This window comes from Zonotrichia albicollis, chromosome 12 (genome assembly GCF_047830755.1).
Source record: "Zonotrichia albicollis isolate bZonAlb1 chromosome 12, bZonAlb1.hap1, whole genome shotgun sequence".
In the NCBI taxonomy this organism is placed as follows: Eukaryota; Metazoa; Chordata; class Aves; order Passeriformes; family Passerellidae; genus Zonotrichia; species Zonotrichia albicollis.
In genome coordinates this window covers 20,040,884-20,062,684 of record NC_133830.1, presented here as the reverse complement: position 1 = coordinate 20,062,684, position 21,801 = coordinate 20,040,884, and the positions used below count along the sequence as shown (strand labels likewise).

General features: G+C 48.0%; 1 protein-coding gene across 12 annotated transcripts in view; it reads left to right on the top strand.

The window, feature by feature from the left end:
- IQSEC1 (IQ motif and Sec7 domain ArfGEF 1) overlaps window positions 1-21,801 on the top strand; it is a 298,040-nt gene that overhangs the window by 192,127 nt on the left and 84,112 nt on the right. The window contains exon 1 of one of the 12 annotated variants that reach the window (XM_005495373.4): window positions 17,153-17,369. The exons of the other annotated variants lie outside the window; for them this stretch is intronic. The gene's annotated coding sequence lies outside the window, so the exon portion shown is untranslated. Of the gene's footprint in view, window positions 1-17,152; window positions 17,370-21,801 lie in introns of those variants that run through there. 12 annotated transcript variants of the gene reach the window in all.

Below are 21,801 nucleotides of genomic sequence, written 5' to 3'. Positions count from 1 at the left end.
CCTCCCCAGCCTGGCTTCAGCCACACAGCCTCCAGCTCACAGGCTTTTAAATTATTTACCCAAAATTGGCTTTGAAGGAAGAATTAAAAATTAAAAAAAAAAAAAGAAAGAAATTGAAGTTTGAATTTATTAAGAACTTGATAGAGGAATGGAATGGAAATAAGAGCTCTCCTAGGAGCACTTTGCTTTCTGCTGACCTGCAGGGAATAATGGGTGAGTTTTGGAAATCTCATTGCTTTTTATTCCCCCCCTCAGTTTCTCCCTGTCCCCTATCCCTGTTTCCCCTTTCAAACACCAAGCAACTCCACTTATTTTACATTTCCAGTGCTCAGCCCTGTTAGCAGGTGAACAGAGAGATGTGAATTGATAATTCCCTTCCCAAAAGGGGGCCTGGCTGTTCTGCACGTGATGCCTCCTGCTCTGGGCTTGGTTTGTTGATTGTTTTTCTTCAATTTGGCTGTGGGAAGGAAAGCTGTGCATGTGTTCGACTTCCTGGCTGCTTGCAGTAGCAGAGGGGCTGACAGGCTGCCTGGGCAGCTGCTGAATTTCACTCCATCATTTCAATATAAACTCAACCCTGCTCCCCTCAGCACTCCACACAGCAATCTGTCTTCCAGGCAAAATTAAAACCAGTTTTAGCATCTGCTTAGCTGTGTAATGCATCAGTCCAGGGGCTGTGGGGAACAAAGGCAGTGGGCAGGCAGGAGGAGGTGTGTGCACCCCCTCATTTTGTGTTCTGCAGCTCAGGACAGTCATTTGCTGAAAATTACCCCTGTTCAGTGCTCAGCCAGATCAATATTGAGCAACAAAAGGTGCTAAACCTTCCCCTTTAATCTCTGGTGCTGTGCAGGATTTCAGCTCTCCCTGAGGCTCCCAGGGCTGGGAGATAACCCTGCAAGAGACATTTCTTTCTTGCCTTTGCTTTAATTTTCCTGCTATTTAATAATCCTCCTTTTAACCCACGCAGTGCCTGAATAGGTTTTCCCCCTGAAAAAATTATTCTGGTACTTTGCAGCTGAGACATTGAGATAATTGCTTTTCCCAGCCCTTGCATAGGTTTTATATCTGTTCCCCTCTTCAAAGCGTCCCTCCTTCCTCCTCCAGTATTCCCAAGCACAGCTGGAGAGTCCAAAGAGCGGTTTGGAAATTCTATCAAGGCAGTATTGAAATGTCAGCTCCTGTAACCACGTGGGTTTTCAGTTCCTTAGTGCCACAGCTCCAGATGTGATGTGAAAACAATCATCCAAATGCAGCCAAAGATGGTAGGATTGCAGAGATTGTTTATGCTTTAACAATAAAGCAGTGATTTTCTATCTTATGTGATTTCTAGGCTATTAAATTCTTTATGTTATGGTGAGCAAGCTTGCAAAGCCTTCATGTGAGGAAGCTGCAGATGTTTTGGCAGCAATGGAAATTTGGGATTCTGCTTCTGCCTCATCAGCTACTGCTCTCTGATGGGTTTGGGGTGAGTTTTAGCAGCTTTGGGGCTGAAATGAAGCCAGAAGTGTATTTGATAGAGCAGTGAACTGCCTGGTGGGGCAGGGCAGGGCAGTTGTGGCAATTCAGCCCTGGGTTTCTCCAGACTGCAGGAAGAGCTGCACGTGCTGTCTGTGCCTGGGAGCATTAACTCAGGGCTCACTGTGTGATGCCAGCGGCCATAAAACCTCTGTGTGATTTGGGATTCTGCCCAAACCTGCCCCACATCCAGGCTGTTCCTGAGGGAACTGTGTCTGGCACGTGTTGGGCAGCACAGGGAAATTCACTTTGTTCTTTACTCCACACCTCCTCTTTCCCTCTGAGCCCTTCTCTAAAATGTTATCTGCAAGGCTTCCCACAGCATTTTGGTCAGATTGTTTTCACCCACGGGGTTCAGACCATTATTCCTCCACTGGAGGTTAACAGAGAATGGAAAAGGTGGAGAGGAAAAGAGCATCAAGGAGTGGAAGAGGCAATGTCAGCTTGGAACAAGGCTCTGGAAGAAATCTGGAGCTGGAGCAGGGAGGAAAGAGATGTTTGGGGAGAGCTCAAATCTCCTGAGGGATTGAAGGGAATCATTTAAGCTCTGGGTCTTTATCATTGAGCCAAGCTGCCCTCCTTTGCCACCAACTGCTTTGCAGAAGGCCATCCTTCCTCTGGGCCTCATTGCAGGGAGAAATAATGTGAATATTTGGGTGGTTTGGAGTTCAGGAGTGTATGCTCAGATGGCAAAGAGCTGCAACAGGAGCCACAGGCAATAACTCTGCTTTACAGAGGTAACAATTATAGTTACACTCAGGCAATCACACATCTGGCTAGTGAAATTGTTCCTGGAAATACAAAAACAAAAAGTATGACGATCGGAAAGATATTTTCACTTTAAATATTTCATCCAACCTACTAGTACCTAGTAGCAGTACAAAACTTTGCCTGCCCAGGTAAGGGAGAACTGCATTATATGTATCTATCATGGGTATTTACAGATAAAATAATAAATACAAGACTTCAAAAGACATTTTAATGTTTCAAAGTGGGATCAAATTAATTCAGTTCAGTGCTGGAGTCCCCAGCAAACCTGTCTGTCCTGCCTGCTCTCAGGGCTGGATATTTCATGGTTATCCTCATGTATGAATTAGGCTGAAATTCCTGAGATGGAGAAAAGTCTTCAAAAAATTTCAAGGCAAAAACTGAGGCTCAGGTGTGAACTTTGATAGGTTTGAGGAGGGCTGAGTGTTGGTTCAGGGCTGGTTTTTGTTAAAATGCAGTGAGTGCATCAGCTGTGCCATTAAAGGAAGATGCTGTGGCATCTGAAGGGAAATTCTTTATTTAGCAGGAATATGAAGTGTGAAATGCCACAGCTGAACAGATAATTGAAGGAGACAGTCAGCCCTGCTCAGAGCCCCCAGTGTCCCTGGCTGGGGGAATTATTCAGCCTTTTAAAGTCCCATTAAAGTGCTCTGCTGCCCTCGTGGAAAATCCTCTGTTCTGCACTCACTCCCACTCAGGAGACCTTGAGAACTTGAAAATTTAGTGCTACAAAACAGGCTTAATTCTTGCAGAAGGTTCCATTTAGTGTTGATGCACGTGGAAAATTAGAAAAGCTAAAAATGCACTGCTTTATCAAGCATTCAGGAGGTTCTGTGCAGGGAAAGGCAACTTTTTGGAACATAGATGCAAAAAGTGAGATGATAATTTGAACAGTACAATGTGTGTCCTGTACAAGCAGTGCTCCTTGTTTTCTAGTGCAAAAGGGAGTTGGTGTTCCAGTGGGAACAAAAGGGACACAAGAATGAAGATTTCAGGAGGGATGTGTGTGGGAGCAGAGGTGGCTCAGCGCCAGGAATGGGATGGAGGTGCTGCCACCACCAGGAATCCCCCCAGCTCCAGGGAGCTGCTCTGTCCTCAGCCAGGGATGGAGCTTCTGGTGCCCTTGAACCAGAACAGACCCAGTTACTGCTTCAATTCCCTTAAAATCCAACCCACCATTCATTTTGTCTTCTGATCTAAATAATAATGAAACAAATCTGATTTATCAGTCCAAGGGGGGTTTCATTTCCTCTGCCACAAGCCAGCCCTGCAGCCTTGGTGCATCTGAATGGTCCCAAGTTCAGATTTCTGAGGCAGAATCCCAGGAACCCACATGGATCAGGTGGTTTGTGACCTGTAGTGCTGTGGTTAGGGATTAACCCGGGCTGGGGAATGGTAATTATTAATTTCTGAGGAGCAGTGGCTCTGCTGTGATCAAATAAAAGCTGCTGTGTTATCTAAGTGGCTCAGGGTGATGTGAGCACCTATAAAAACCCAAGTGCAGCACGTGGAGGAGAGGCAGGTGACTCTGGGGATGCATCATCCAGGAGCTGCTCCCCGTGATAAGCAGAGCATTGCAAATCCATGCCACAGCAATCACAGGGCAATATTTTCATTATTAATGCAGAAAGAATTTGAATGGCATTAATTGCAGCTGGTAAATTTGTCAGCAAAGGCAGAAAAGGGGAATTCAGCTCATTTCTTGTGCTTTGGAAGGCAGGTGAGGAAATGTTGTCACTTCTCACAGAGTAATATTTTCTGTTGTGCTTTCCACAAGACAAAGAGCACCTGGCCAAGCAGCACATCTGGATAAACTGAATCCAAAAACTTTCAGGAGAGTGGGCCAAGGAACTCTCTCCAACATGTAATTAATTGTTTTATGGGGATGGGGGAAACAGAAGCCTGAGCAGTGCAAGATAATGTAATTTTGATCTTGGAGGAGAGAGGAATGATTTAGACAATTGCTAATGTGTGGGAACCTGCTACTGATTTTTGACAGAGCTGTGGAACAGCCAGAATGCAACTTAATTCTGCTGGGCTGGCTCTGTAATTGATGGGGCATTTATGGACTTGAATGGAAGCAGACTGGACTTGTGTCTCAGAGCTTGCTGAGGGTTTGTGCAGGGTGCCAGGTGTCCAAGGCAGTGCCCTCCAAACCCTTGGATGGAATTCTGATAGCTCCCCAAACCTGGCTGCAAATGGGAATTACTGCAGAGCAGCTGAGTTCAAGTGGAGTCACAAGGATCTGCACCACAGAAATGTCAATATTCTGTTCCACAATCATTGTTCAGTCTGTGGGGACACACAGGGCCAGAGGTGACAGCTCTGGGGCACTTTGGGCAGCAGAGTCCCAGCAAACAATGTGCAAATTTTAATAGGTGATGAGCTAATAGGTGATTTTGACAGGTAATCTTAATAGGGAATAGGGGAATGTAAAGCAGAGAGTCTGTAAATGGGGCTGGAGCCCAGACTGAGTGGGAGTCCTGTCCCAAGGAACTGGTTCTGTAAAGCTCAGCAAGCTGTGAGAGGCAGATGGAGCTTTGGTGGATATGATAAGATTATCTCAGACCTGCTCTGAGTCCCTCAGAGTCTGGGAAGGCTTGGAAGGATTTTGGTGGCTTCTCCCTGTGGAAACTCAGTGTGTGAGATGTGTTTTCAGGTCTCAGGACAAATTGCTGCTGAGATGGCAGTTTTCTGTCCTGTCAGCCTCACTGGTGACTCCAGCCCCAGGCTGGGATGTGACAGAGGAGCTGCAGCAGGGACAGGCTGGGCACAGGGATGGGAGCCCCATCCTCAGCTGCTGCTGCACACAGAGCACTCAGGCTTGGAACTGACTCCTCCAGCAGCAATCAGCCCTGGCTGGACGTTTGAGGATGGTTTTTCTGTGTTCTAATAATTTCTAACCTCCCATGGCAAGCCAAACTCTCCCTTACTATTGCCTGAGGCCAGGCTTTACCAGCTGTCAGACTGCAATAAATAATATTGAAATAAATAAAATTTAAAAAAAAAAACTATTTAAATAAGTAAATAATTTCCAGCTGTAATGAAAGCGGTGTAAATGCCTTCAGAGTTCTTGGGGAAGGACCTCCTGCCACCGCTAGGCAGTGGGAGTTTGCGCATTTAGAGTAAATGTAAATTACAAATGTGCAGTTTGTGCGTTCCTGGGTGTCTGTAGGGCACAGACCTGCACATCACACTTGGCTTGGAAGGATGAGGTGCTGGGCACACCCTGCAAGGGTCTGACCCCTGCATGTTCTGGGTATTTGTGTAAATTGATGTTCTGCCCCACCATGGCATCACATCACTGAGCTGGGATTTGGGCAGAGTGTGCACCTGCTTTGCAGAAGTACAAACTAATCCCATTTTGGGCTAAAACAAGCCCAGTTTGTGGGCAGAGTGCTGGTTCAGAGCCTCCCATTCCATTGTCCTGCTGCCCAGGGGATTCCATCACTGAGAATGGGCAGGTTTTTCTCATACCTCATCATTCATTCTGAATATCTTAACTGTAAAAAATAATTGTTTTACTTCAACACTGGGCTTAAGCTCTGCTGGCTGTTACTACTCACATCAGGAACTCTTTATAAAGAGAGGCACAACCCCATTCCCTGGGCAGTTTGGTGCCACTGGGAGCACTGAGCACTGCTGGTGGCACCAGAGCCCCAAACTGCCCAAGGTGCGCTGTGTCCTTGCTCCTGCCACAGCAAATTAAAGCTGATTGCCCCTCTCAGTGTGTCCAGCAGAGCAGTTCTGTAGGGGGACACAGGATGGGTAAATGAAGGTAATGTAGAATGTAATCTTATCCCCTAAAGAGTTGCAGCTGAACCAATCACTAAAGATCAGGAGCAGGCCTGATGCTAACAGGCCACACCTGCAGCCAACAAGAACAGTGTTATAAAAGAGTGGATTGGTGGGAACTGGAGTCAGATGGCTGCTGCAAGGAGCCAGAAGAGTCAGGGCTTAGAGGAGCTGCCTATAGAAAACACTGAGGAGTATGAAACTCTGGTGGTACAGAATCCTTGCACCATAATGATAACAGAACCTTTGCTATATGAGACATCGCAGTTCCTTCCTGGAGAACATTCCCAGGGTGCTGGTTTTGCCAGTTCATGCCCCAGAGGAAAAGCTGGCTGGAGAGCAGGGAGGGGAGGTGGATGCTGCTCGTTTGCTGGGATGGGTTCAGGATGCAGCTCAGCACAGAGCCCTGCCCAGGGACACCCCTGAATGCAGCCGTTTCCCTTTGCCCACCTCTGCAGTGCTGCTCTGGCTCTGCTTTCTGCTGCCAGGCTTCACCTCCCTGTCAGAAATGGAGGTGCAGGTCATGGGGGGTTAATTGGGAGCTCAGCTCTTGCCACAGGCACGGAAAGAGCATTTGGAAACAGAAATAGAAAAGCTGCCCTCGTGTTCTGCAGCCCTGGCCTTTGGAGGAGCTTTGCCTCTGTCCTTCAGGGCTGGGGCTGCAGGATCCCTCCAGGTCTGGGTGATGGCTGGGGCAGAGTGCAGGGAGTGACAGAATGAGAGGACAGCAGAGCAACCCTGCCTTTATCTCCACATAAATACCCTTTTAAAAATGCAGCTATTTTTAGGAGCTGTGAGTTAGCACCATTCTTTCTGTGTTTCCATCCTTCAGCTGAGCACTTGGCATTTTAGCAGTAGGGGTTTTTAAAGCTGACCTGGCTCCAGCTAAAGGATAAATTCCTGTTTGCTGGGTATCTCAAGCATTTTTCATGATCCAACTCTTTGCTTGACTCACCAAAGCTCTGAGCAGTCATACAACCAAATACACACCCACTAGTACAGGCAAAGGAAAGTTATTCCAAATATTGATATTTCCTATGGATTTCTTTAGCTCTGCTTCCCAGTTTTCCTGTTTGTAAAGCTGGAAAGAGACCAGCTCTTCTTTACTTAGGAGGGAGAGAAAAATGGTTATTTAAAGTTATTTAAAGTGAATAAAAACTGATTATCATATCCAGGATTGAAAGTGAAGAGTTCTATTTCCAGCACTCCTGAGTTTGTGTCTAGTCCCAGGTTTCTTTCATTTTGGGGAGAAAGGGCTGGTAAAACAATAAAACAGTTTTTCTAACAGATCAATTTAAGGAATTGATCTTTTTAATCAGAATTACACCTGGGAAGAGCTGTGCATATGCTGGATTGATGGACTGTAAAGCACACTCATCGAGAGGGAAATGGAAAAATGTTATTCTTCCTGTCCCTCTTGTCACTCTGGTATTTATTTCCAAAGAGCAGCTACTCCTTGGGAAAATTGCAGCAGCTTGAAAGTCAGCTGCGCCTATGCTTTCTTTTCAAAATATATTGATTTCTACATTTTTTCAGTGGCAGCCCTATCTGTGCCCTGTGTCAGAGCTGGGGCTGGGTGGTTCCTGGGGCAGGGGTGACAGCTTTGATGGCCCACGGGCTCATCGGGAGTGCCAGAGTGGGAGAGGGAAATCCCTGAGCCTGCCCAGGCACTGGTGAGAGGGGCAGGGGCTCTGGGTGAGGGATAAACGTGGGACAAGCAGCAATTCCAGGGAGCTGAGGCTGAAATGGGAATTTCTGGCCTTTCAGCACTAATCTCTTCCAGTTCAAGCAAGGATGTTGTATGGTTTTTTCCTCATAATTCAGTCATTTTTGACATTTTGCTGCTCACAGAACTAGAAATCTTTTCATTTCTGTCTTAATTCGCTTCCAGCTCGAGCACTGTTGTGGCCATGCTGATTTTGGATTTCCAGCCCATATTCTCACCCCAGGCTGCACTGGAGAGGCCACTCTGACCCTTCCTCTGCTCTGTGGGGCTCAGGGAGGGATCCTTGGCTCACAGAGAGGCTCCCACTCCTCAGGCAGCCAGGTGGGATTTGCTTTTCCTCAGGTGGGATTTGCATTTTCTCAGATGGGATTTGCTTTTCCTCAGGTGGGATTTGCTTTTCTTCCCGTTTGGGTTGGACAGAGGCCCCAGCCCTGTCCCACAGCAGGGCAGACATGGGGTGAAGTTAAATCAGGAGCAGGCAGCATTCCCAGAGGGAATTCCTGGTGCAGGGACCTTGCTGAGACCCTTGGGCAGCTCGCAGGTCCTGGAGTTTTATCTTCTTTTCTGCCAGGGTCAGGATTAAATGCACCAGACGGAATTTCTTGTTGGGGCTCAGATGTTTGTTAGTTCTTACTTATGTCACAGTCTCACAAACCCTGAGTACTGCAGCACTTCACTCCAACAAACTAAAAATGAAGCTCTATCCCCTTCTCTACAAGACCTTTTAAGGATAAACTGTCCAATTAAGAAATGACACCTCAATTATTTTTACTTTTAACCCAATAACCAAACATCTGGACTTTTTATCCAATTACACAAAACCACCCAAACCTATGGAGAAGATGAAGAAGGACCAGGCTCCACCCTAAAAACCTCCATCTTGCTTTATATCTATTACTGTATTGTAAATCCTTAAACTGAGTTTCCCACCCTGTTTACACACTTCTGATCAAACTCCACACCCACAATCCCAGTTCTGCCATTCCATTCTGGAAGCTTCTCCATGGCCTCAGGTCAGTGCAGTGTTCTCCTGGGGGTCAGTGCCTGGCAGCACAGAAATCTGAAATTCTCATTTTCCAGAGTTCCACAGCAGGTGAGAGGGGTGTGACTCCAGAGCAAGGAATCTCTGCTTGGCACTCCAACATTAGTGAATTCAGGTTTTTTAGTGCCTCATTCCCAGGCTTTTCCTCATGTCCCTGATCTTGGATTGACAGTTCAACTGAAAAAAAAAAACAAACAAAACCTTCCTCAACCTCACGTGATTTTTACAACTTCTGGTTTGTGACACACCTGAAAACCCCCACAGCAGCATCATCCTGCCTTATCTGTTTCTCTGGGGTTTTCATTGCTGTGGAAAAACTGCCAGGGAGCTCCAAAAAACCCCTCAGGAACTGGAGGAGCTGTGCAGGGGTACCTGGACATGCACACACAACTCCCACTGGTGTTCCCTCTGTTTCTGTCTTTAATTTGAGGAGTAAAGTCCTTGGAAAAAGAAAGAGAAAATGGGAAAGGAAATTTCAAGGAAAGGAAAGGAAGAAGATAAGAGAAAGGAAAGGAAAAAGAGAAGAGAAAGGCTTTGGAAAGAAATTTCATCTCTTGCTCCAAAATACCTCATTTTATCTACGGAGATGGGGCAGAGCAGTAGCACAGAAGATCCACAGTTGGGTTGCACCTGCTACAAGATCTCCGATTTCATAGATCAAGTCCTTCAACACATTATCTGAGAAATAAATCAAGTTCTTGTCTTCATCTTCTGGGAGAGAGTGGGAGGAGGAGGCTGCAGGTAAAAGCCCATCAGAAAGCACAGAGGGGCAGGTGAAGGAAGGAGCACTTGGCCTGTTAAATCTGCCCTTTAGGCAATGTTGACACTGATGGAAATGTTCCTTTTTTGGTGATTTTTCTCATAGTTTGTGATTGTAAGGCACTGAAAGACACAGGTTTCTAAAAATGCGTTACAGCTCATAACTTGTGCATTTATTGGGCATGTGGGGGTCTGTGCTGGGAGGGGGGAAAACAGCTCAGAAGGTTTGGGCAAGTCTGGTAGACAGGAAGTAGAACTATTAATATTTTTCCCATATTTCCAATGTTTTTCCAGTATTATAGACATTTTTCCAATACTTTCCTACAGCCTCCTGTAGCCCTATTTCCCTCTCTCTTCCTTTCTGGAACAATGGAAACAGACCCTCTCTTCTTTACTGAGGAGGAGGAGAAAAAAAGGGTTTTTAAAGTGAATAAAAATTAACTGTTACCCCCAGATTGAAAGTCAAGGGCTGCATTTCCAGCTCTGGCTGGCTCCTGATTGCTCCTTGGCACGGGGGCACCTCATGACTCACATTCCAAAGGGCTCTGAAAGGCGAGATCCTGGTCCTGGATGAGGGGCAGGGCCAGGGACCAGCGGGGAACTGAACCCCCTCCTCCCAAAAAACCCAACCAAAAACCTAAAAAACATCCCTAAAAGCCAGGAGGGTTTGGGGATGGATGAGGGGATTGGGTTTTTCCAGCCAGAAATCTTCCTGTCCTTGTCACTGTGCAGCAGCTGAGAGCAGTGTCAGAATCTCAGCCTTGCCCCATCTCCTGTGTCTTATCTGCAGAAAGGGGAAGAAAAGATTTGAAATTATTTTCTACATAATATTTATCTTTTAATGTGGTTTCCTTGGACTAGACAAGACTCTGGTCCAGTCAAACAATCCACAGAATTGTCCAGCAAGGCAAAAGCTGCCCACAAAATTTTAATCCTGAGTCTACATAAGGTCTGCACTTTCCGCTGATCCCTGGGTGGGGTTAAAAGCGCTGAGCACACCTGAGTGAGAGGCTCTCACCTGAGCACAGCCCCCAGCACCTCTGCTCCAGCTGTTGTTCCTTGTAAGAACATAGAAAAATTTCTGTTAAATCCAATTTCTTTTTTATTCTAGGCCAATATTTTTCTTCTGCATTTTTTCCTTTGGGCTGTTCTACATCTGAGTCTCATTTTTTCTGAAAAATTAGTTAAAAACAGAAAAAAAAAGCCTGAAAATCTCAATAACAAAGAAAGCAAATCCCAATGATTCAGATTTAAAACCCTTTTTTCAAGTCCAAGTGCTGTTCCCTGTGAGAAAGAGATGAGCTGCTTTTTGCAAAATGGACCTTGGAAAATGAATTTTATTATGAACCTCTCTCTTTGTAATATGCTTATCTCATTTAGTCACAGTCAAGTATTAAAATTTTATATCAGTCACGACTGTATATTCATGGGCTACAGGTCCTGGGGATGATTTTCTGTGACTTGCATTTTGGACCAGTTCTGAGGAGATTCAAATGAGCAGCCTGTGCTGGGAAGCCTTTACAAACTGTAGTTAAATATGGAGAAGTCTTAAAAATTAAATGGAGATTTTGCTCTTTTGTGGCCATGAGTGTAGAAGAGAAAAAAGGCAAACATGAAATAACTGGAGACTGGGAAAAAGGGACCAAATTCATCTTGTTTTCCTGAGGAATTGTCATGTGGAAGTGGGCTCTTTATCCAAGCAAGACTTGAGAGAGTTTGCCTCACTCACCTGGGTTTGGTGGAAATGAGCTCTGGAGCTGGGGAGAGCTGGGGAGCATCAGGGCAGGGCTGTGCGACTCAAAACTGGCAGGGTGGGAAGGGTTCCTGGACCTGCCCAAATTCCTGGACCTGCCCATCTTTGGGGGATGTGGTGCATGGATAGGGGAGGAAGGAGGGAGCGTTGGCTGAGGGTGATCGGTCTCAATAAGGAAGGTCAAAGTGGAATCACCCAAATAGCAGAGGTCAAATCCTTGCAAAGCTTGGATATTTTGAAACAATTTCTGCTTGCACTAAACCGGATGCAAGTATTAATTCACAGAATCCCGGAATGGTTTGGGTTGAAAGGGACCTCAGAGCCCATCCAGTGCCACCCCTGCCATGGCAGGGACACTCCCACTGTCCCAGGTGCTCCCAGCCCTGTCCAGCCTGGCCTTGGGCACTGCCAGGGATCCAGGGGCAGCCCCAGCTGCTCTGGGCACTCTGTTCCCATGTTTTACCACCCTCATTGTAAAAAACTTCTTTCTTCTATTGCATCCTGTTGCAGTGTGCTGTAATAGCATTCCAATAGCATCCCAGTTTATGCTGCCCTGAGAGTGTCATCAGCCAACTCTTTGATGCATTTCCTCCAATATATTTGTGTCAACATTTGAATCTGTTTCAGCTTCCCCATGCTGTGATTTCCCAGCTGTGCAGTGTGCGCTGCTCCTGGGTGGGTTGGTTTGGTTGTGATCTCTGATTTTGGAGTGCAGTGATTGCAGGCAGGCTCATCCTCATGGTCCCCATGCCCCCCTCAATGTGTGCCCTGCCAGCAATCAAACTTCAGCTGGGAAATAAGGAGAACATGGCTGAGGCTGCCTCGCTAAAGAAATGAACATCTATCAAATAAACTGCAGCAGAGTGACAGCAAGAGTCCCTGCAAGGCCAGGGAAGGGATGTCACAGGAGCCTGTGGCAGCAGGCTCATTCTGAGGGGAGCTGATGCCTTCACCCACACACAAACAAAGGGATCGCTCCTCTGGGAAGGGAGCAGCATTCCCAACAAAGGGGACAGGGATTGTTCTCATCCCTGGAAATGCCCCACACATGCTGTAGGGTCTGTGAGTGCAGTTACCAACCTGCAGCAGGAGAACAGGTACAAACCCCAGGCAGCCTCAGGATTGTTCACTGTCACTGCTAAGGCTGCTCAGCATTTGAGATACCACTTGTCTGGGGTTTATTTTTAATGAATGTATGGGGAGTGCAGTGACTCTTCATTTTTAACCAAAATTCTTGCCTCTGACTGGGTTTTTTTTTGTTTGTTTTTTGCCTGTGCTTCCCCATCTGTGAAGCTCAACCAGGACCAAGGGCTGCTGCCCCTCTCAGCAGTGCTCTGAGGGTTGGCAGCTTCTTCCTGCAGTGGGGAATGTCTGATCCCATCTCGGGGGCTGCAGAGCCTCAGACCTCAGGAGGGGACAGCAAGGGGCAAAGGGGCCTCCAGCAGCACAGCTCCAGCCCAGCGTGGAGCTGCCCACAGCCACAGCCACTCACTCACTGCTGTTCTGCCTCTAAAACAGCCAGGATCAAAACTAAAATATACACAGGGAACATATTTCTCTATTTCCCAGGTTTTCACAGGGCCCAGCTGAGCTTTGTTTCAGTCCCCAGCAGTTTCCCCTCTTTGCAGATGAGCTGGAAGGTTCAGCTATGGATTCATGTCTGCTTCCACAGGCAGCAGCAATGAAATCATCTGCCTTGATGTTCTTGCATATCTCCATTGCTGTGCTAAATTATTGCCAGCAATGTAGCTAACGCTGCTCTCTGTCCTCTAGTTCCCAGCCCTCTGTGCTGTGATTTCTTACCTCTTGCCTGGGCATTATTCTAAAGGTGATGGAAATGGCACTGTGGGTGTCAGCACATAGGTGCTACCTTCAGCTCTGCTTTGGCAGTCAGTAGTCCAGAATGAAAAAAAAATTATTTGAATTTATCTTAAAAAGTTAAATCCTGAGTGATGATGGTGAAAAAATCACAGTGCAAATGAACTGCTCAGGAGTGATTTCATTTTGACCCCTATAACTCTCAGAGGCCACAGTTGTTGCACCCAGCAGGTAACATTTGCTTGAGTTAATCTGCTTTTATTAATATGCTGGTGGAGGGAAGGTTTCTGAATTCCTGAAGGTTCCAAGACCTTTTGCAGTTGTATTTATGGGCTGGAGAACCATCCTGGCCAGGACAGCTCAGGACACTACAGGGTATTAAATCCATCCCAGCCCTGCAGTGTGAGCTGGACAGGCCAGGCTGGAGAGGTTTGTTTTGCTCTGGGCTGCAGAACCAAGGCAGCATCTGACCATGGTGCCATGTGCTGGGCTGAGCTTTCCCAAGGAAACAAAGGAAAGAGGGATTGCTGGAATGGCTCACTCAGCCATGGTGGCCCAGGAGGTGCCCTGGCTCTCAGCAGGGCTGGCACAGAACCTGCTCTGGCTGGGGAGGAGCTGGGAATTGTGTCCTTAGGCTGTGATAAATGTGAAATACACAGGCTGTGTGAAATACACTGTCTGTGCACGGGGGCTGGAGGGCTGGGGTGGGGATTTTGGTCAGTGGCCCATCCCAAACCTGCCATATCCCAATCCTGGCCCATCCCAAACCTGCCATATCCCAATCCTGGCCCATCCCACACCCTGGAGGGCAGGCACACAGGTTGGCAGCTCTGAGCAGGAGCTGTGGGAGCACAGAGGCAGGGAGGAAGCACAGTTCAGACTGACACCCTTTCAGCTGCAATTTGCAATCTGCAGCCAGTCAAGGCAAAGCTTCCTGACACTTTTATCTTGTCTATGGGCTGCTTTAGGACAAGGGTAATTCTGATAAATGGTGGTTAGGATTTCCCTGACTTTCCAGGAGTAAAGAAAAGTGATGTCAGAATTGCGTGGTGTTGAGCTTTGTCTGCTTTGCCTTTGAGAGAGAACTCCCCTGAGAAGGTGCTGGACTTTTAGCTGATGTAAAAGGTGCAAATGAGGCTGTTTAAAAGCAAAGCAGCCACTCCAGTGTCACTGCACAACTTTTATTAGGATTTCTCCAAACTCTGCCTTTCCTGGGCCCAGAGCCTTTTGGACTCCTCAGGTCTGCCTGCTTTTCCTGTGCCCTTGTGCCTCATCCCAGGTGTCTGAGCTCCACTCTGGGAGCTTTTCTGCCTCTGAAGGTCAAAATCCTGCTGGTGACATCACAGCTGATGTGCTTCCAATCGGGCTGAGCCCACGGAGTCCTGTGAGGTTCCAGGGTGAAAACATGAGGAGAAGTGAATCAGCTCTTATGAAACAATGACCTCCTCCAGCTCCCAAACAGCCTCAGAGTGCAGCAAAAATAACAGCAAGAACCAAGCTGTTCCCAGAGTGGAGAGGGATCAGGTTTGCAGCTCTGAGGGAGGAGGAGGATGGATGCCTTCCTCCAGCCAGCTCAGTGCTCACCCTCGCTCCAGCTGCAGCCTTGGTACTCTTGGGTTTTATTCTAATTATTGCAGCAGTGATAGAACTTGTTCTTACCAACATGGATTTCAGTAACATTTTGCACTTATTCAGCATCTTTGCATTGAAAATCTCAGAAGTGCTGAACAGAAGGCAGTGGAAATCATCTCCAGTTTTTCCTCAGGGGAAGCTGAAGCAGGCTGGTAAGGACCTCTGGTGTGGATTGATAGTTCTCTGATTTTGGAGAGGCAGCACATTCAGATTTTTTAGGGTTTTTTTTCTGTTCTTTCCCCCCCTCTTTACTGGGAAGCTGTTCCAGGAGGATGCAGGAGGGGCCTCAGTCACTGGGAAGATGTCTGAGATGTTGGGCTGCTGTGTTTGGCCTTGAACCCTGCAGGGAGAGCTGTGTGCTCTCAGGGACAGACTGCATGGCCAGGATGAGGAAGGGGCTCCCAGATCCCCTCTCTGCAGCAGGGGCTCCCATCCAGCAGGACTCGCACAGGACAGGTCCTGCCTGCTCTGGGGGCACCTGAGCAGGGTGAGGAGAGGAGCCCAGCACTCAGGGCTGCTCCTGTACCCTCTGTGTTTCTGCACTTCCCTTCCCAGCTGAATTCCCTCCCTCCTGGCTCTGTGGGGCCACATTCCCATGGCCATGGCCCTGCAGGGAGCTCACCTGGTGGCCAAGGCTGTGTCCCATGCACACCTCAGCTCCAGGCCCCTGGAACACCACATTTCTCCTACAATGGCATGACATTTCTCTTTAAAGGGATGAAACATCCCCTGGATCTCCTGAAGCACCCACTCCATGCAGAGCAGAGCTGAGAGCTCAGGGTGATGGGGGTGTGGGAAGGAGCATCCCTGGGACAGCAAACTGGAGAGATGTCCTGTCCCTCAGGAGGGACCAGGACAACAATGAGGGAAGGAGAGGGAACAGCCAGCAGACGAGCCAGAGGGGTTTGGGACTGGCTTTGGGACTGGGTTTGGGACTGCCAACCTGGTGCAGCCCCTGGTTACCAGGAGAGGGTTTGTCACGAGGGGGACACCTCCTCTGTCAGTCCTGAGTCATGTTTCTGCTCCCCAGCCCTTGGAAGAGCTTCCAGTACCTTGCAGTGACTTTGAAAGTCACCATTAGTGATGCCAGCCCAGAAAACTAACAGAGCTGAATGAAATGCAGTGATTTTATCATCAGAGAAGTAAGAACTGAGGCAGTTCACAGAAACCCTTTATCAGATTTGAGAAAAGGGCTGTAAAAGCCTCGGGCTCTGAGTGCAGCCCAGCTGAACTCGTGGTATTTCTGTGCCAGACAGGGACAGGGCACTTCCCTACCCCTGGCTAGAGGCAGTCAGTAGGATGCTGCATCATCACACAGATGCTGCACAGATGTCTGACAGGTAGGAGAGGCTGCATCAAGTCCTTCAGATGCTCTTTGTGTGGATTTTACTCCTAAAGTCAAGCTCCTGACCTGCCACCCCTTTAGCAAAACTCCAGAGAAGTAATGGAGAAATTCTTGTCCAAAAATTTCCTTTTTAAGGGATTTCTCTCTGAAAGTGGAAAAGATCTGGCAGGTGGTTGGACAGACCTTGGTTTACTGTTTCATTACATGTGTGTAGTTTGCTGCTGTTCGAACCCTGACAACTGGTGAGCATCACTGGAAGAGTCTGTGCTGAGACTGTGCTAAAGAGCTCATGTGAAAACTTCACCCAAGTTTGACCAGAAACAGCAAAAACAGATTTAGTTTTTAAGTAATCCAGGATTTTAAACCCTAAATTTCTCTGGGCTGCCCTGCACGCAGAAACACCTGGGTGTTGGTGTTCATCTGGGGATGGGTTCCAGCTGCACTGAACTGCCCCAGTAGCACAAGCACAGGAATTTCAGGGGTAGAGGAGATGGCTTTGCAGGAGAGGAGAGGTGGGGTAAAATTGGTTCCTCTGGCAGGAAGAGAAGCCTGACCCACACATTTTTGAGAGGGAGTGTAAAACAGACCAGGCTGGGGGTCTGACAGGGAGGAGGGTGGGAGCCTTCCTCCAGTGACCCCAGCCAGCCCTGTCCCCAGTCTAGCACATTCAGGGAGCACCGTGGGAGCTCGGAGGGGCTGGTACATTCCTGCCTGCCCCAGCGGGGTTTAACAGGACAACCCAGAGGAAAAATAATCATTACTAACATTACCGTCAGGAGACAAAACACTTTCTGCTTGGGCGTGAAAGTTGCGCTACGGCATTCTGCCGCTTCTGCATCGCCGGTATCATTGCAGACCGCGAGCCGCGAGTTGCTAATAATAATAATATCAATAATAACAAAAATAAGGATACCAGCGCTCCGTTTTGGGCCGGCGGTACCTGGCGCTGGGCTCGGCGCTGGCTCAGCTCGGGCTCTGGCAGCCGCTCGGCAGCGCTGCAGGGCTGGCGGGGCGCTGACCTTGCAGCGAGTGCGGCTGTGCCCGCACAGCTGCTGGGCTGGGCCGGCCCCGCGCACCATGCTCGGCACGGGAGCCGAGCCGAGCCGCGCCGAGCCCGGCCAGCCCCGGGCAGCTCCCGGGGCGCATCCCCCGCGCAGGGAACCCAGGCGGCCGCACCTGCCCGGGCACCGCAGCCCGCGGAGCGATGGAGGCAGAGGTGGGTGAATGGGGAATGATGATGCACTGCAGAAGTTGCTGCAGCGGGAGCTTCGCTACGGGCGTGATTGAATGTGTCGGGCTGGCGGCGGGGGGAAATGGGAATAAATTCTGGTTCTGCGTGTATCGGGCTGGGGGAGGCGAGCCCCGGCGTTCCGGGTGCAGCAGATGACATTTTCTAATTATACAGCTTTCTGTAATGCCTGAAGTAGTCATGTACGAAGGTTTTGCTTCCCCGGTAATGACAGAGAGCCAGGCTTTTCAAGGCAGAGCTACTCATTTAACTCGCTGGAATTAACGGAATGTCGTGTTTCATCCCTATAAATGCATATCAAGTTCTCAGCAGAAAAATAAGGGTGTTAATCATCGCAGCTGATGTGCTGTGTTATGTAGATTGCTGGCATTGATTCCAGGCTGGAGGTTCGGGTTTCTTGTTTGCATTTAGTCAATCGAGCCCGTGCCCACCCTGAATCTCCTCGGGTGAATTTCTGTTGATTTTGTTGCTGGATGTATTTATTCTTCTTTGTGTATCTGCCTCTAAATAAATCATCAGGACAATAAACAATCCTACAGCAGAGGGAGCAGAGTGTTTCGGTTCCATCGCTGCAATCCATGCAGTCGGGGAAGGAGGGGTTTATGCAAACCATGAGTGTGGTTCAGGTGGATTAAATGGATCTCTGGCCGTGCTGTCCATGGGAAGGTGCAGATCCGTGGGACAGACAAGGGAATGGATTCTCAGCAGAGCTCCCCGAGCACAGCCCTGGCATTGTCCATAGGTGCTCTCTCCTTATGTAAGGGCTGGGATTTAGGGGGCTTCATTTGTTTTTTATAGCTCTTAGTGTATGTAATGCATTTCTTGGGCTTAATGCATTTTTACAACAAATTTTCAATTCCTGTCAGAGTCATTGGGTTTAAGAGATCTTAGATTAGTGATAGTAGATGAATATATCTTTATTTTAATGAGGTACCAGTTAGGTGGGACTACTTTGGGCTGCCCGTGTTCCCTGAAACGCGGAATGGCCGGAGCAGGGCAGCAGGAATCCGAGCTCAGCTCCAGGCAGGAGTTACAAATTCCCATTAAAAACCCAAGGTCTGGGGGAGCTGCTCGTCAGAAAGTCACGGGATCACAGCTGATGCTGTCAGGATTTGCACAGCAGTTTGACTGGGACATGGTGATCTTATGGAGCTTTTAATTGCCACATGCAGCTGGAAGTAAAGGGATGAAAAACCCCCTGAAGGCATAGGCTGAGTTGAAGTTAAAATTCATGGAGTGCTGTTTTATGGGATCTTCAGGGGCAGAATGGGACATGCCCTGGCCTGTCATAGGCTGGCATGAACGGAGCAGAGTTTCTGTGCTGTGGAGCAGGGCTGGGTACGAGCCCTGGGAATGTGGAGCTGAGTTCTGAGCATGGTGAGGGTTCATGGGCAGCAGCTCTGGGGTGGGTTGGCAGTGCCATGGAAATCTGGGGGTCTTTAGGCAGACTGGGAGGTGCCAGTGGCTGAAGGGCTGTTTGGGCTGAGGCACTGGCACGGGGAGAAGGTCACAGGGACACAGAGAGCTCTGAGCTCTCCCCTGCTCCTGAGTTCTCCTTGGGCAGCCCAGCAATGTGGGCACTGCTCTTCTCCTGAGCCAGGGCAGGACTTTGGCAAGTGCCTGCCAGGGTCTGTGCTGGCTTCCTGAGGGATGGGTCACTCACCTCATCCGTGTGCAGCATCCAGGGTCCACCAGCAGGAGAGAAACTGCTTGTGCTTTTTAAAGTGCTTGAAGAAGAGAAAAATACTGCTTAATACCACTAAAAATGACCTTTCCCCCCCACTAAGCTATCATTTGGTTTAAAACATAGTACCATTTGAAAGCAATAATCTAGAGGGTTTCTTTTTTCTAGTTTTTTTAATAAATAAGTTAAAACAGGGACTTTGTCAGTTAAATGGTATCAAAAGATACTGGTCTGCAGCCTAAGGAAGAAATCGAGGTCTTGAATTTATAAATGCATATTTATATATACTGCATAAATATATAATTTAAAAATGCATTGCAGTCATGCATTTTTAAATTGTATATTAAAATATATATATTATATATACTTGTATATAACATGTATCTATTTGTATATATATATACAAATATATATATGTGTATATATATATATATAATACATACAAGTGCTTGTAGTTATATACCTGATCGGGTATTTGAAGGTCCAGAGCATGTTTTTGGCTTTTCTGTAACCTGGACAGTAAAGGCTGTGCCCGTTCGGTGTGAAAGTTTGGTATTCCATACACAAATTGAGGGGGAAACTGGGGGCCCTGAGGTCCTTCTTGCTGAAATGCTGAATTCCTGGAGGGCAGGGGCTCGAGGCAGGTCTCATTCCCAGCCAAGCCAGGCCCTGCCGGAGCTCTGGGAAAAGGGAACAGCCCCGGTGCTGAGGGGCAGCCCAGCAGGAAAGTTGGATTTTGCTTTGAGACTTCTCCCAGGCAGAAGCCTCTGCATTTATTAGAGGGGACTCCTTCAGAAGCAGGAATTGAGATTTGGCAAAGCACAGAAGGTTGCCAGGCTGCTGTGCTGTGACCACTGCAAAATTCACCTCCTGAAGGTGAAAAAAAAAATTCACCTCCTGAAGCGTGAGAAGGGAGATGACAGGAAAAGAAACAACTTGGAAGAAAAAAAATTGCTTTTCAGCAAGGCAAAACTGTACGTCCGTGCCTCCTGCAAGAAACAGCTTAGCTGGCTGCTTCCGCAAACAGCTGCATTCACCAAAGTGAAAAATCCTGCTGAAATTCAGTTTAATCCAGACTCCTCATTCCTTTAGGTCTCTGAAAAAAAAATTCACAGACTGTGTACATGTGAGGACTGAGCAGTCTGGGGTTTAGGAAGTGTTTTGGGCACTCAGAAGTTTTCTGATGTGGGCAGTGGGAGCATGGACCAAGGAGATGCTGCCAGGGGGAAATACCTTTCCAGGAGGAATTGCTGATGTGGATGATCAGCTCCCTGCTCAGTGTGGAGGCATCCAGAGGGCCAGGACTGGGCTGTGCTTTGGAGGAGGGGGAGGAAGGTTAAATCTGCTGCCTGGTACCATTTTGTCTGTTGTGATAGCTGGCAGATCTGGAGCTGCAATAAGAACTCCTTCATATTTAATATCAGCCCTGAGGTGCCTGTGCCATAACCTTAAGGAAAATTAATTCCATGGACAGTGAATCAGATCCCTGGTGAATGATCCTGGGTTTGTGGGCTTTGCTGGGTTTTGTTTTGCTCCACAAAAACATAAATAAAGGTATTAAATCAGAACTACGTAGATTTTCCTCCTGAAATGATTTTTATAAACATTTGCTGATTGAAATGCACAGCACAGGCACTCACAACACAGATGCAAATGTCTTCATTTTCCAGATGGAAAGACTGAGGGAAAGGAGAGAATGATTTGTTCAGCTGCAGGGGAAAGTTGATATTAGAGGCAGAGTTGGGTTTTAGAAAGCTTCATTTCAGTTCTGTGCTCTGCCAGCAGCCCGGGAGCACTGGGCAGGATCAGTTTCATGGGCTTGAAGCATTTTTACAGGTGTGGTTTGTGTGTGTGCACGTGAGATGTGCAGGGCACAGCCCCTGGCAAACACTTTGGGCTCTTTTGGGCACGAGCAGCCCTCGAGGCGAGTTCCCCTCAGTGCTTGCAGAGCTGACAGGATAACTGGGGTGGCTGCAATCACAGGTTCCACATGATAGCACTGACTGCACCCTGCTCTTTCTGGTGTGGTTAAAACCCAGGGGAGCACAGCTGCACTGCCCTGCGCTCCCATAGTGAGCACAGCAGTCAAAATAGCACCAACAGCACTGGGAACAACCAATATCTGCTGCACACGGGGAAAGGACACTCAGGAAAAGGATTTTTCCCAGTCCTCCCAGTTTCTCAGGCATTAGTGCAGTGCTGAGGTCACAGTGCAGAGGCAGAAGGCATCAGCAGCACAGCTGTGGTGGGATCACCCTGAAGAACAAAACCCTGGATGTTTCAGGGGGTGGGCTGTGAACACCTCCTTGGGCTCCAGGCAGGGCCTTTCATACCCATGTTGTCCACTCCAACAGCATTTTCCTAAGATTTCAGCCAAGATTTGGATCAATTGAGATTCTTTAAGGCAGCAATCAGCAGAGGAGAAGGCAGGGATCAAAGAGTGTGGCTGGAGAAATGGCCTGGTGTGTGTTTATTGTGTTACTCAAAGTGTGCAGTAAAGGCTGTTGGTTCAGCTGTGTGCCCCTTCCAGGGGCTTCACCCAGAGAATATTCTTGGATTCAGTTCCAAAAGGGGAAAAAAATTGTATTTCCTTTTAGACACTGCTCTCTTTTTCCTTGTTTGATAGCTGCTGCCAAAGAGGGGTGGCCTCAGATGTGTTTCTTTCCAGCAAAGGGCCACAGGAAAATATTTCCTGGTAACCAGACCTTACTAGTT